Source organism: Lithobates pipiens, unplaced genomic scaffold (genome assembly GCF_037356315.1).
Source record: "Lithobates pipiens isolate NorthernLeopardFrog02 unplaced genomic scaffold, aLitPip1_a1.2 Scaffold_22, whole genome shotgun sequence".
Taxonomy (NCBI): Eukaryota; Metazoa; Chordata; class Amphibia; order Anura; family Ranidae; genus Lithobates; species Lithobates pipiens.
In genome coordinates this window covers 53,351,548-53,366,305 of record NW_027507784.1, presented here as the reverse complement: position 1 = coordinate 53,366,305, position 14,758 = coordinate 53,351,548, and positions in this window count along the sequence as shown.

Sequence of the window (14,758 nt, the reverse complement as noted above, 5' to 3'; positions counted from 1 at the left end):
TTGGTCTGCATGGCTGTGGTCCCTGAGGGAAACCTCTTCTAAAGATGATGCACAAGAAAGCCCACAAAGAGTTTGCTGAAGACAAGCATACTAAGGACCTGGATTACTGGAACCATGTCCTGTGGTCTGATGAGACCAAGATAAACTTATTTGGTTCAGATGGTGTCAAGCTTGTGTGGCGGCAACCAGGTGAGGAGTACAAAGACAAGTGTGTCTTGCCTACAGTCAAGCATGTTGGTGGGAATGTCATGGTCTAGGGCTGCATAAGTGCTGCTGGCACTGGAGAGCTACAGTTTATTGAGGGAACCATGAATGCCAACATATATTGTGACATACTGAAGCAGAGCATGATCCCCTTCCTTTGGAGACTGGGTCGCAGGGCAGTATTCCAACATAATGACCCAAAACACAGGTCCAAGAGGAGGAGCGCAAGGTCTCCAACATCCACCAGCGCAGTGATGTCATCAGGAGTGGAAGAGGACTCCAGTGGCAACCTGTGAAGCTCTGGTGAACTCCATGCCCAAGAGGGTTAAGACAATTCTGGAAAATAATGGTGGCCTCACAAAATATTGACACTTTGGGTCCAATTTGGACATTTTCACTTAGGGTTGTACTCACTTTTGTTGCCAGCGGTTTAGACATTAATGGCTGTGTGTTGAGTTATTTTGAGGGGACAGCAAATTTACACTGTTATACAAGCTGTACACTCACTACTTTACATTGTAGCAAAGTGTAATTTCTTCAGTGTTGTCACATGAAAAGATATAATAAAATATATTTTAAAAAAAAGTGAGGGGTGTACTAATTTTTGTGAGATACTGTATTTATATATTTTAAATGCCCCCACCCCCTGGGGGTTTATGCCATAATGTGTTAGTATGAATGAAACAGGATCTATGAATGGAGGAGGGCCAGATGATTGAAATGTTGCCCCCTCCCCCATTCATAGATTACATTTCATTCATAGAAACTGTAGCATGTCTACTATGAATGGTGGAGCTGGGTGGAAAGGGTGGACATAGTCGGCACTCTTGATTAGTGCATATGACAGCTCTGTCAGTTCCATTAACCCCTGGAAGATTATGGTGGTTGAGGGGGCATCAGAGAAGGAGGATTTCTACTAAAGAAGAAGACCGCAGCACAAGTGACTCATGTCCTTAACCATAAGTAGTGTTCTTTGTGACAACAATGTCTGGGGAATGCCCAGGAAAAAATCAAAGCCTACTTACCACCAGCTCGCAGACAACCAAATTAACCTGTCTAACAGTATGCGTTAAAAACAGGGGTTTGGTCCGCATGCATTTGCAAATGCATGCGTGAGCCACAGAGCCAAGTCAAGGCACCCTGGTATCTGTGGTCCTAACACTAACATATAAGTGTCCCCGCAGTGAAGGCACATGCATTCTGATGGTTAGATGAGAGCAGGTGGCCTGCAGAGGAGCCACCCCTCCTTAAAGGTACAGGAGCACACCAAGAACCCAGCGAGAGCACAATGGCAGCAAAGGTGTTGGTGCACTGCTGGACCAATACAAACACTACTGTGTTAACAAAAACTTGCCACCGCCCTCATCTATAGCTGGCTATCGCAGTAAGCGGCTTTGGAAGGCTAAACAACAGGTAACAACAATATCTGGGGAATGCCCAGGAAAAAACCAAAGCCTAATTACCACCAGCTCGCAGATAACCAAATTAACCTGTCTAACAGTATGCGTTAAAAACAAGGGTTTAGTCCGCACGCCTTTGCATGGGGTTAAATGCTGGCGCTGTGTGGCTAACAGACAAAAGTGCAGAGCTCTGAACAAGGGAATATTCTGAGGATCAGGTAGGGTGGTCTGGCTTCAATGACCTCCCGACAACGAGCAAGCAGCAAAATCCAGTAAAAGAAGCCGGCACTCCAAATCCTTTGAAATCGATTTATTGGTACAAGTAAAAGAGTACAATGGGCGACAAACTGCTGTGACCAAGGCGGTTTGCCACCCTGTGTACTCTTTTACTTGTACAAAAAAATAAATTTCAAAGGATTTGGAGTGCCGGCTTCTTTTACTGGATTTTGCTGGTTGTGTGGCTGTCATGCTGACAATGCTTAGTACTTTAACAACTTCAGCCCCGGAGGATTTGGCTGCTCAATGACCAGAGCATTTTTTACAATTTAGCACTGGGCTGCTTTAACTGGTAATTGCGCGGTCATGCAATGCTGTACCCAAACTAAATTAGTGTCCTTTTTTCCCACAAATAGAGCTTTCTTTTGATGGTATTTGATTGCCTCTACGATTTTTTATTTTTTTTGCAAAATAAACGGAAAGACCGAAAATTTGAAAAAAAAAAAAGATCTTTTCTTTTTGTTATAAAAAAAAATTCAGTAATTCAATTTTAGTCATACAGGCCAAAATGTATTCAGCCGCTGGTAAAAAAAAAAGTCAATAAGCATATATTTATTGGTTTGCGCAAAAGTTATACTGTCTACAAACTAGGAAACTTCATTTTCTGGAATTTTTGCAGATTTTAGTTTATGACTACCTATCTCATTTCTTGAGGTGCTAAAATGACAGGGCAGTACAGCCCCCCCCCCCCCCCCCCATTTTGGAAAGTAGACAACCCAAGGAAATTGCTGAGAGGCATGTTGAGCCCATTGAATATTTCATTTTTTTTTGTCTCAAGTGATTGAAAAATGGCAAAAAAATTTAATAAAATTACACAAAGTTGTCAATAAATGATATATTGCTCAAACGCACCATGGTTATATGTGGCATTACACCCTAAAATAAATTCTACTGCTTTTGTGGGATACCACATGTGTGGGACTTTTTTGGAGTCAAGCCGCGTACAGGACCCTGAAAACCAAGCGTGGCCTTCAGGAGGGTGTAAATTTTAGATTTCACTCCTCACTACCTATCAGTTTTGAAGGCCATAAAATACCAAGATAGCAACCCCCCCCCCCCCCCAAATGACCCCATTTTGTAAAATAGACATCCCATGTTATTTGATCAGAGGCATGTTGAGTCCATGGAATATTTTATATTTTGCCACAAGTTGCAGGAAAAGGACAAATTTTTCTTTTTTCTTTTACTTGTTTTGCACAAAGTTGTCACTAAGTGATCTATTGCTCAAACATGCCATGGGCATATGTGAAATTGCCCCCCAGAATACATTCTGCTGCTTCTCCTGAGTACGGGGATACTACATGTGGGAAACTTTTTGGGAGCCAAGCCGTGTACTGGACCCAGAATTAGATTGCACTGTGCCACATGTGCCAATTCCATGATCAAACAAGTGACTAAAAAGTGGCACGCTCATGTAATAATTGTCCACATACAAGTGGTACCCCTTTCCGAATAAGGATGACACCAAGTCCCACACAATCTTACTAACGCTCCCTATGTAGTCTGGGCAGTTCTCTGGCTCTACATGACTATCTCTTCCCTCGTAAACCATAAATCGATATGTATAGCCTGTGGCCCTGTCACAGAGCTTAGACATCTTGACCCCATATCTGGCACGCTTGCTGGTGAGATACTGTTTGAAAGACAAGTGACCAGAAAACTTAATCAGGGACTCATCAATGCAGACGACTTGATCCGGAATAAACAAGGCTGCAAACTGTTGGTTGAAGTGGTTTACGAGGGGCCGGATTTTGTAGAGCCGATCGTATCCAGAGTCACCCCGAGGATGACAGAGTTCATTATCATTGAAGTGCATGAACTGCAAGATCTGCTCATGTTGTGCCCTGGCCATGGAGGCAGAGAACACGGGCATATGGTGAATTGGGTCAGTGGACCAATATGACCGCAACTCACTTTTTTTTAATTATGCTCATGAGGAAGGATAGGCCCAGAAAGATTCTAAATTCGGAAACCATAATAGGTTTCCATTCTCTGGCAAGGGCCTAATGGGGATTAGCGGTGATGAGTTGAACAGCATACAAATTGCTTTGGTCCACAATAGATCTATAGAGATCTTCCGTGAAAAACAGCAAATAAAACTAAAATGACTTAAAATTAAACTGTTTCCACCTGAATTCCAGGTTGGCCAGTGAATGGGGGAAATGCAGGTGCTGCAGAAGTGGTGGGCTCCAAATTAGGATTGGCAAATGCAGCAGGAAGGGCACTATGGGCTCGATGGCCCTGTCTTTGTCTTCTTGGTAGCTGCGGGACACTAGTTGTGCTAGCCACCTCACCAGCTTGAACTGCACTTATGGGACTCGCCATATCACCTTGTGATACTGCAGTGCTGGTTTGACTACGACCAGAGTGTACTAGGCCGCTGGTGCTTGCGAGTTCACCAGAAGGATGAGTGGCACTAGTACTGGCTCTCTGCTCCATACAAGAGCCCTGCAGTTCTTGCACCTCAACAATAGCAGAAGAACGGGGTCGGGTATGCCTGACCTTGGCAGGGACCACAACTCTGTTGTCAGAGCTATCTGTCGGTGCTGCTGCTGTCTACAGGATCGTATTCTGAGTCTGAATCTGACAGATGGGTGACTTCCTCTTCACTATCTGTTATGCTCAGAAATGTGTAGGCCTCTTCACTAGTGTACCTTCGATTTGACATTTTGTTCTATAAATTTACTGGTACACTAGTGAGACTCACAGGAAAAAGAGCTCCTGTCAGCGACTGATTCAAATGCTACCAAAAAAACTGTTAGCATTTGCAGGGATCAGGCCTGACTCTGCGAACGCTGCAGTTATATGTTGTGTTGTGTTTTTTTGTAAGGGACAGTTATCGATTGATATTTCACTTGGGTGGGCTGGGCTGGGCGGAGGTGCTAAACACAGGTGCTAGCAGGTATCTGGGCTGATTCTGCTAATGCTGCGTTTTTGGTAACCCTAAACTATTGGGGATGCTAATATAGTTCTGATCAGATCACTATACTACTAAAGGAGGTGTATGGTGCGTGCGTGGATGTTAGGGCTACTGCAACTAAGCTGCTTGGGGCGATGCAGACCCTGACTGCCGCTAAACCCAATTAAACCTTTATTGGGTAATATATGGCAGGTGCCATGACGCTATAAAAAACAAACAAACTAACCAGTATCACCCGTAACACTAATACGGTGATCACTGGTGGCAGGGGTGAAAGGGTTAACTAGGGGGCAATCAGGGGGTTAAAATCTTTATTAGGTAATATATGGGGGTACCTGACGCTATAAACAAATCGACTAACTGGCTAATAGGGATGAGCCGAACACCCCCCGGTTCGGTTCGCACCAGAACTTGCGAACGACCCCCGCGTTCGGTACGAACGTTAGAACCCCATTGAAGTCTATGGGACTCGAACGTTCGAATTGGAAAGTGCTAATTTTAACGGCTAATATGCAAGATAGTGTCCTAAAAAGGGTTTGGCGACCTGCCTCCTGCCTCAGGGGACATGGGTCACTGCAAAAAAAAGTTTTTAAAACTACCGTTTTGGTGGGAGCACTGATTTTAATGACGATTAAAGTGAAAAAAAAAAGTGAAATATTCCTTTAAATATGGTGCCTGGTGGGTGTCTGTAGTATGCCTGTGAAGTGCCACGTGTTTCCCGTGTTTAGAACAGTCCCTGCACAAAATGACATTAAGCGGAAATAACACCATTTAAAACTGCTTGCGGTTTTAATGTTATATCTGGTTCCTGCAATATGGTTGAAAATCATTCAGAAAAATGGCATGGGTAGCCCTCCCTGCCCATTACCAGCCTATTTGGGTCTTGTACGCATATTAAGGGGAACCCTGTACCCATATTAAAAAAAGGAAATGCGTGTGGCCCCCAGGCCCTATATACTCAGAACAGCAGTATACAGGCGGTGCAAACAAGACTGGGACTGTGTAGGTTTGTTGTGTTAAGTTGAATCTGTTTGTAATTTTCAACTGGTACATTTTTAAAGTGTAGCTCCAGTCAAAAAAACTATTTTTAAGCTTTTTGGAAAACATAGGGAAGGGTTATCACCCCTGTATAATTTGTTTTGTCGTCCATCTTTTTTCATCTCACTTGCTGTTGTCTCCTTCCGTTTGCAAGTAGGAGATGTTTGTAAATTGGATGTTTGAAAGTAGGGGCCTGCCCTATATGCTCTGCAGAAATGGCGGAACAAGGTGTTGGTTTTGCAACAACATTGTAAGCCCTCAAAGTGACTCTTGGTGGGCGCTGGAGCGCCCTGCTGTGAACGATTATATCAAGAATTGTAATTACATGCCATTGTTGAACAGTGGTAGAAAAATTGACCTTTGGTGGTTGTGGTGCTGGTGCCACAACACTATAAGTCCTCACAGTTACTCTGGGTGGGCACAGGAAGGGGCCCTCCTGTGAAATATTATATCAAGAATTGTAATTACATGTCCCTGTTAAACAGGGGCAGAAAAATTGGGCCTTAGGCACTGGTGCCATCACACTGCAACCTCTGCCATACACTCTAGTTTTATTGCAGGAATTAGCCCTGCTGCAAAGCATTGCATCAAAAATTGTACTTAAACGCCCCTGTTAAACAGGGGCAGAAAAATTGGGCCTTAGGCACTGGTGCCATCACACTGCAACCTCTGCCATACACTCTAGTTTTTTTGCAGGAATTAGCCCTGCTGCAAAGCATTGCATCAAAAATTGTACTTAAACGCCCCTGTTAAACAGGGGCAGAAAAATTGGGCCTTAGGCACTGGTGCCATCACACTGCAACCTCTGCCATACACTCTAGTTTTATTGCAGGAATTAGCCCTGCTGCAAAGCATTGCATCAAAAATTGTACTTAGACGCCCCTGTTAAACAGGGGCAGAAAAATTGGGCCTTAGGCACTGGTGCCATCACACTGCAACCTCTGCCATACACTCTAGTTTTTTGCAGGAATTAGCCCTGCTGCAAAGCATTGCATCAAAAATTGTACTTAAACGCCCCTGTTAAACAGGGGCAGAAAAATTGGGCCTTAGGCACTGGTGCCATCACACTGCAACCTCTGCCATACACTCTAGTTTTTTTGCAGGAATTAGCCCTGCTGCAAAGCATTGCATCAAAAATTGTACTTAAACGCCCCTGTTAAACAGGGGCAGAAAAATTGGGCCTTAGGCACTGGTGCCATCACACTGCAACCTCTGCCATATACTCTAGTTTTATTGCAGGAATTAGCCCTGCTGCAAAGCATTGCATCAAAAATTGTACTTAAACGCCCCTGTTAAACAGGGGCAGAAAAATTGGGCCTTAGGCACTGGTGCCATCACACTGCAACTTCTGCCATATACTCTAGTTTTATTGCAGGAATTAGCCCTGCTGCAAAGCATTGCATCAAAAATTGTACTTAAACGCCCCTGTTAAACAGGGGCAGAAAAATCGGGCTGCTGGCATCACCCAGAACCAAAAATGTTCTTCCAACATATCAGCGGAGGAGGAAGAGGATAGACAATCAACATAACAGGACAGTCACTCAGCATCAGCATAGGCAGTCTTGAAGGGATGTGGTATTTCAAAAAAAATTATTCGGTTACATCAGCTTCAGGTGCTTGGTAGCTGTGGGTGATCCAAGACTGATTCATCTTGATGAAGGTCAGTCGATCAACTGATTCGGTGGACAGGCGCACCCTGTGATCGGTAACGAAGCCACCAGCAGCACTGAAGGTGCGTTCCAAAAGAACGCTGGATGCAGGACAGGCCAGTAGCTCAATTGCATACTGTGCAAGCTCTGGCCAGTGATCCATCCTCAAGACCCAGTAAGCCAGAGGATTTTCAGTGGGAAAGGTGTCCAAGTCTGACCTTGCCCCTAGGTATTCCTGCACCATGTAAATTAGACGCTGGCGATGGGTGCTGGAACCAATCATACCTTGGGGCTGCGGACTAAAAAATTGTCTGAAAGCATCAGTCAGACGGCCACCTTCTCCACCGCTCCTTCTGACTGATGCCTCAGCAACACGTTGTCCAGGACCAGGAGTTTGTGACCTCCCAGTCTCTGGGAACGCGTTGCACAGAGCTTTCTGCAAGGCCTCCCGGAGATGTCTCATCCTCTGCTCCCTCTGCGATGGCAAGATAAGGTCGGCAACCTTACCCTTGTACCGTGGATCAAGGAGAGTGGCCAGCCAGTAATGGTCCCTCTCCTTGATCCGAAGAATACGAGGATCCTTCCGCAGGCTTTGCAGGATCAGGGAGGCCATGCAGCGTAGGTTAGCTGAGGCATTCGGTCCGGAGTCCTCTGGGTCACTAAGGACAACATGATCCGCAGCTACCTCCTCCCAGCCACGTACAAGTCCACGTGTTTCTTGGGACTGTAAATCATCCCTATAAGACTGCTGCTGCTGATGCTGAGTGCCAGCCTCCACCTCCATGCTGACACAATCATCCTCCTCCTCCTCTTCCTCCTCCTCACCCTCTTCCTGTGTGATGGGTGGCACAGCAGGAACACTGTCTGGATAAAGGGGGCCTTGAGAGGCAAGGAAGTCCTCCTCTTCCTGCCTCTGTTCTGCCTCAAGTGCCCTGTCCATTATTCCACGCAGCGTATGCTCCAAGAGGTGGACAAGAGGTATAGTGTCACTGATGCATGCACTGTCACTGCTCACCATCCTTGTGGCCTCCTCAAACGGTGACAGGACAGTGCATGCATCCCTGATCATGCCCCACTGGCGTGGTGAGAAAAAACCAAGCTCTCCTGACCCTGTCCTGGTGCCGTAGTCGCACAGGTACTCATTGATGGCCCTCTGCTGCGTGTGCAGCCGCTGCAGCATGGCCAATGTTGAGTTCCATCTGGTGGGCATGTCACATATAAGGCGGTTCTTGGGCAGGTTCAACTCCTTTTGGAGCTCAGCCAGCCGAGCACAGGCATTAAATGATCGGCGGAAATGCACACAGACTCTCCTGGCCTGTTTCAGGACATCCTGTAAGCCGGGGTACCTGCCCAAGAACCGCTGCACCACCAGGTTAAGGACGTGAGCTACACAGGGCACATGGGTCAGTTGTCCCTGTCGGAGGGCGGAGAGGAGGTTGGTGCCATTGTCGCAAACCACCATTCCTGGCTTAAGCTGGCGTGGCGTCAACCACCTCTCGGCCTGCCCCTGCAGAGCTGACAAAACATCCGCCCCAGTGTGGCTCCTGTCCCCCAAACAAACCAGCGCAAGCACGGCATGGCATCGTTTTGCCTGCATACTTGCGTAGCCCCTGCAACGCCTACGGAGCACCGCTGGTTCTGAGGACAGAGCACTGGAAGAGGCCATGGAGGAAGAAGAAGAGGAGGGGGTGGAGGAGAGAGGTGTGTCACAACCAATAGTAGCATTTTGGAGGCGTGGTGGCGGAACAACCTCCAATACTACTGCACCTTGTCCTGCATCCTTCCCAGCAGCCAGAAGAGTGACCCAATGGGCCGTGAAAGACAGGTAACGTCCCTGTCCATGCCTGCTGGACCATGAGTCAGCGGTAATATGCACCTTACCACTGACCGCCCTGTCCAGCGAGGCAAGGACATTGCCTTCCACATGCCGGTAGAGAGCCGGAATTGCCTTCCGTGAGAAAAAGTGGCGTTTGGGGACCTGCCACTGAGGAACCGCACATTGTACAAACTCACGGAAGGGGGCCGAGTCTACCAACTGAAAAGGCAGCAGTTGAAGTGCTAGCAATTTAGCCAAGCTAGCATTCAACCGCTGGGCATGTGGATGGCTGGGAGTAAATTTCTTCCGCCGGTCCAGCAGCTGGGGCAGGGACATTTGTCTGCTATAATCGGACGTGGATGTACCACTAGCAGAGTTCCCGGAAGCACTTGGCTGTGACACACCTAATTCTACACCTTCATTCCTCTCAGAGCAGGTTTCAGAGAGGACTGAAGGTCTAGTGGGGTTGGAGATGCCAGCTGATGAGGAGCAAGGAGAGGTCCGCTTTGTTCTTTGGTGTGGGTCTTTGAGGTATGCTTGCCAACGAGCTGCATGGCAGGTCAACATATGTCTGGTCAAGCATGTGGTGCCCAAGCGGCTGATGTTTTGGCCACGTGAGATACGCTTGAGACATATGTTGCAAATAGCAGCGGTGCGATCTGATGCACTCGTCTCAAAAAAGGCCCACACCAAAGAACTTTTAGAATAACGCGCAGAGGAAGCGCTCTGCGCAGGCGGAGCTCTGCGGTGTGATTCAGTCGGTGTGCTGCCCCTAAGCTGGCCCCCGGAGGGCATCCTGCCTCGTTGGACATGTGCCTCCTCCTCCTCCCTCCTTCCAGGCACCCACGTGGAGTCAGTGCCCTCATCATCCCCTCCCTCTTCATCGCTGTAGCAAACCTGGCAGTATGCTGCAGCTTGTGGAACATGACTGCCAGATTGCTGTCCTTCTTGAGCATCCCCTCTCTCTGTGCTCACGCTACTGCCTTCCTCTAGCTGAGTGTCATCATCAGAGCCCACCAAACACTGGGCATCCTCCTGGAGCATGTACCCAACACTGTGCTCAAAGAGTTCAGGAGACTCCTCAGGAGGACGTGGTGGGTCTAGGGAAGGAGTCACTGATGATGACATTGAGAGGAGGGACGACGATGTGTTGGCAGCTGCTTTTCTACTACCCTGAGACTGGGTGAGAGAGGATGAGGAGGATGAAGAGGGCTTGGTCATCCACTCTACCAAGTCGTTGGCATGTTGCGGTTCAACATGTCCAGCTGCAGAAAAGAAGGACAAGCATGTCCCATGGCCACGTGCTGATGACAATGCACCGCGTCCACGACCAGCACTGTTGTCTCTAGACACAGAGCCTGCTTGCCCTCTTTTATCGGCTCGCGCCTGTCTGCCTCTCCTTGCTGGCCTTCCAGACATGGTAATGGCCTGAAGGGAGTTGGGTAAAACAGTAGTTGGGTAGTTTATATTGTGCTGGAGGCACACAACACCCACTAACTCCTGCAGATGCCTTTTTTATAGAACAGCAGAGTTAAAGGGGTATATACAGATGTATACTGTGCTGTGCTGGAAGCACACACAACTTCCAATAACTCCAGCAGATGTCAATCGGGCCCAAATAGAGAACAGCTATGTAGGTGGATAATAGCGGTATGTACTGGGTACAGAGCAGGCACACAGCACGCACTATCTCCTGAGTGACACTACTGACTGCAAGCTCTATTGTTAAAGATGGACCACTAGCTATATAGGTGCGGTGAATATCACGGTGTATACTGCGGTCAGGGCACGCAGACAATAACCAGAAAACAGCAGAGTTAAAGGGGTATATACAGATGTATACTGTGCTGTGCTGGAAGCACACACAACTTCCAATAACTCCAGCAGATGTCAATCGGGCCCAAATAGAGAACAGCTATGTAGGTGGATAATAGCGGTATGTACTGGGTACAGAGCAGGCACACAGCACGCACTATCTCCTGAGTGACACTACTGACTGCAAGCTCTATTGTTAAAGATGGACCACTAGCTATATAGGTGAGGTGAATATCACGGTGTATACTGCGGTCAGGGCACGCAGACAATAACCAGAAAACAGCAGAGTTAAAGGGGTATATACAGATGTATACTGTGCTGTGCTGGAAGCACACACAACTTCCAATAACTCCAGCAGATGCCAATCGGGCCCAAATAGAAAACAGCTATGTAGGTGGATAATAGCGGTATGTACTGGGTACAGAGCAGGCACACAGCACGCACTATCTCCTGAGTGACACTACTGACTGCAAGCTCTATTGTTAAAGATGGACCACTAGCTATATAGGTGAGGTGAATATCACGGTGTATACTGCGGTCAGGGCACGCAGATAATAACCAGAAAACAGCAGAGTTAAAGGGGTATATACAGATGTATACTGTGCTGTGCTGGAGGCACACACAACTTCCAATAACTCCAGCAAATGACAATCGGGCTCAAATAGAGAACAGCTATGTAGGTGTATATAGTGGTATGTACTGGGTACAGAGCACGCAGACAGCACGCACTAACACTACTGACTGCAAGCTCTATTATTAAAGCTAGATCACTAGCTATATAGGTGAGGTGAATATAGTGGTGTATACTGCGGTCAGGGCACAGACAGTAACCACTACACAAGAGCAAAATAGTAAATCAGCCAAAAACGATTGGTGTGTAACTGTGTTGAAGGTACACAGAACACCCACTGCTTCAGATGCTAACAAACACTACACGAGGCCGCCTGAAAGGCGGCTTTATATAGTGTGGGGCGTGCACTACACAGTCTGAGCTATGATTGGCCACAGGCAGGATGCCTGTGGCCAACCATTGCTCTCCTCGCTACTGGCGCTGCGATTGGCCAAGCATGCGGGGTCACAGTGCATGCTTGGCCAATCGTGAGACAGCAATGCATTGCGCCATCGCAGTGCATTGTGGGCCACACGAATTTTGCCGCGAACGGCCCAAACGTTCGGAATTCGGCGAACGCACGAACGACCGATGTTCGAGTCGAACATGCGTTCGACTCGAACACGAAGCTCATCCCTACTGGCTAACTAGCGTCACCCGTGACACAAATACGGTGATCAAAAAAAGATCTATTAGTGACACTAGCGACGGGGTGATAGGGTTAATTGGGGCCGATCAAGGGGTTATACCTTTATTAGGGGGGTTTAAGGGGATACCCTAGACCTAATGGGGCCTACTACTAAGTTCTCTAAAACGTATTACAATCACAAATGACACCAATGCAGTGATCAGTGAAAAACCTGAAAACTGCACTTGGTGACACAGTGACAGGGAGTAAAGGGGTTAACTGGGGGGAGGGGGGGTGATCGGGGGGAGGCAAGTGTACCTACTGTATGTGTACTAGTGTAATGTGCAACTCACGGTAAGATGTCTTCTCTCCTCTCACTGGAATCGAAAAGACTCCACGAGGAGAGATGACATCACTTCCTCCTGTCTGTGTTTACACTTACACAGACAGGGGAAGGATTTCATTCGTTAGGACCAATCAGCAGGTCCAGGCCATAAAAGATCAGTCCTCTAATAAATCCAACCACTGCAGGGGAGGGAGTTATGTATATGGACACCGGAAGTGATGTCCTGGACACCAGCGTGACGCTCGTTTTGTTTTACTGTATGCTAAGCGTTTTTATGTGAGTACCGCAACATATGCCTTTTTCTGGCATACTTCACTATTGGGGCTCCTTATCTCTTCTCCTTCACAGTTTACATGATACACTGCCCCAAGAGGCAGGATCAGTGGAAGTGGAAAGTTGAAGCCTAAAGGTCACCATTCCATAAGTCCCTGTGAGGGTGCACCTTGTAAGGATACACACCCAGTACTATCGTCTGCAGGACACAGTACCTCAGATGCTATTTATCCATCATTAACCACTTCAATACAGGGCACTTAAACACCTTCCTGCCCAGACCAATTTTGAGCTTTCAGCGCTGTCGCACTTTGAATGACAATTGCGCAGTCATGCTACACTGTACCCAAATGAAATTTTTATGATTTTTTTCCCACAAATAGAGCTTTCTTTTGGTGGTATTCGATCACCTCTACAGTTTTTATTTTTTGCGCTACAAATAAAAAAATACCGAAAATTTTGAAAAAAAAAATGTTTTTTTTTGTTTCAGTTTCAAAACTTTGTAAATAAGTACGTTTTCTCCTTCACTGATGGGCACTGATGGGGCTACACTGATGGGCACTGATAAGGCGGCACTGATGGGCACCAATGAAGTGGCACTGATGAGGTGGCATTGATGGACACTGATATGTGGCACTGATAGGCGGCACGGATGGACACTGATAGGTGGCACAAATTTGGCACTGATAGCTGGCACGGATTGGCATGGATAGGCGGCACAGATGGGCATGGGTGGGCACTGATAGGCGGCACAGGTGGGCACTCATAGGCGGCACAGGTGGGCACTCATAGGCGGCATTGGTGTTATACTATACTAATGGATGCCAATCAGTGCCAAACAATGCATGCCAATCAGTGATGCCCATTGTGGGCACTGATTGGCATCCATTGTGCTGACTGGCATCCCTGGTGGTCTAGGGAGGATTACCTTTTGCTGGGCATCCCTGGTGGTCTGGTGGCGTCCCTGGTGGTCCAGTGTGGGCATCCTCGGGAGGGCTGTGCTGATAATCGATCAGCACAGACCCCCCCTGTCAGAGGAGCAGCCGATCGGCTCTCCTCTCCTCGCGTCTGACAGACGCAAGTGAGGAAAAGCCGATCACCGGCTCTTCCCATTTACACTGTGATCAGCCGTGATTGGACACGGCTGATCACGTGGTAAAGAGTCTCCGTCGGAGACTCTTTACCGAGATCGTAGTTGCCGGGTGTCAGACTGACACCCCGCAACAACGATCGCCGCGATGCGTGCCCCCGGGGGCGCGCAGCGGCTCATAATCCTGATCACGTCATATGACGTCCGATCAGGATTATGAAACCACTTTGCCACCGTCAATTGCCTATAGGGCGGGCGTCAAGTGGTTAATGCTGTTTACCTTACAGCAGTAGGTAAGGCTCCATTGCACCTGTTGTTTGAGGGCACATTGAAGGTTATAATCACCCAGTCACCTTACTCCCTCTGGTGCAACCTAGCACTATTATCACCAGTACCCCTTCTTGAAGATTTTTTAAACATTATATATATATTTTATTTTTATTTTTAATATTCACTTGTTCCATCCTTTATCATTTCACTTGGACTTTACTCTTGTTTTGCATTGAAATGTTGCTGCATATGTACGGTACTTTATCTCGATTATTTAGCCAATTATATGTCAGCACAGTGTATTGAATTTATGTCACATATGCACTTTATTATTAAGATCATTTAACATATTTTATGTCTGCACTGTGTATTTATGTCACCTGTATTTGGTGCAATTAATTCAATGACTATTAATATGTGGAT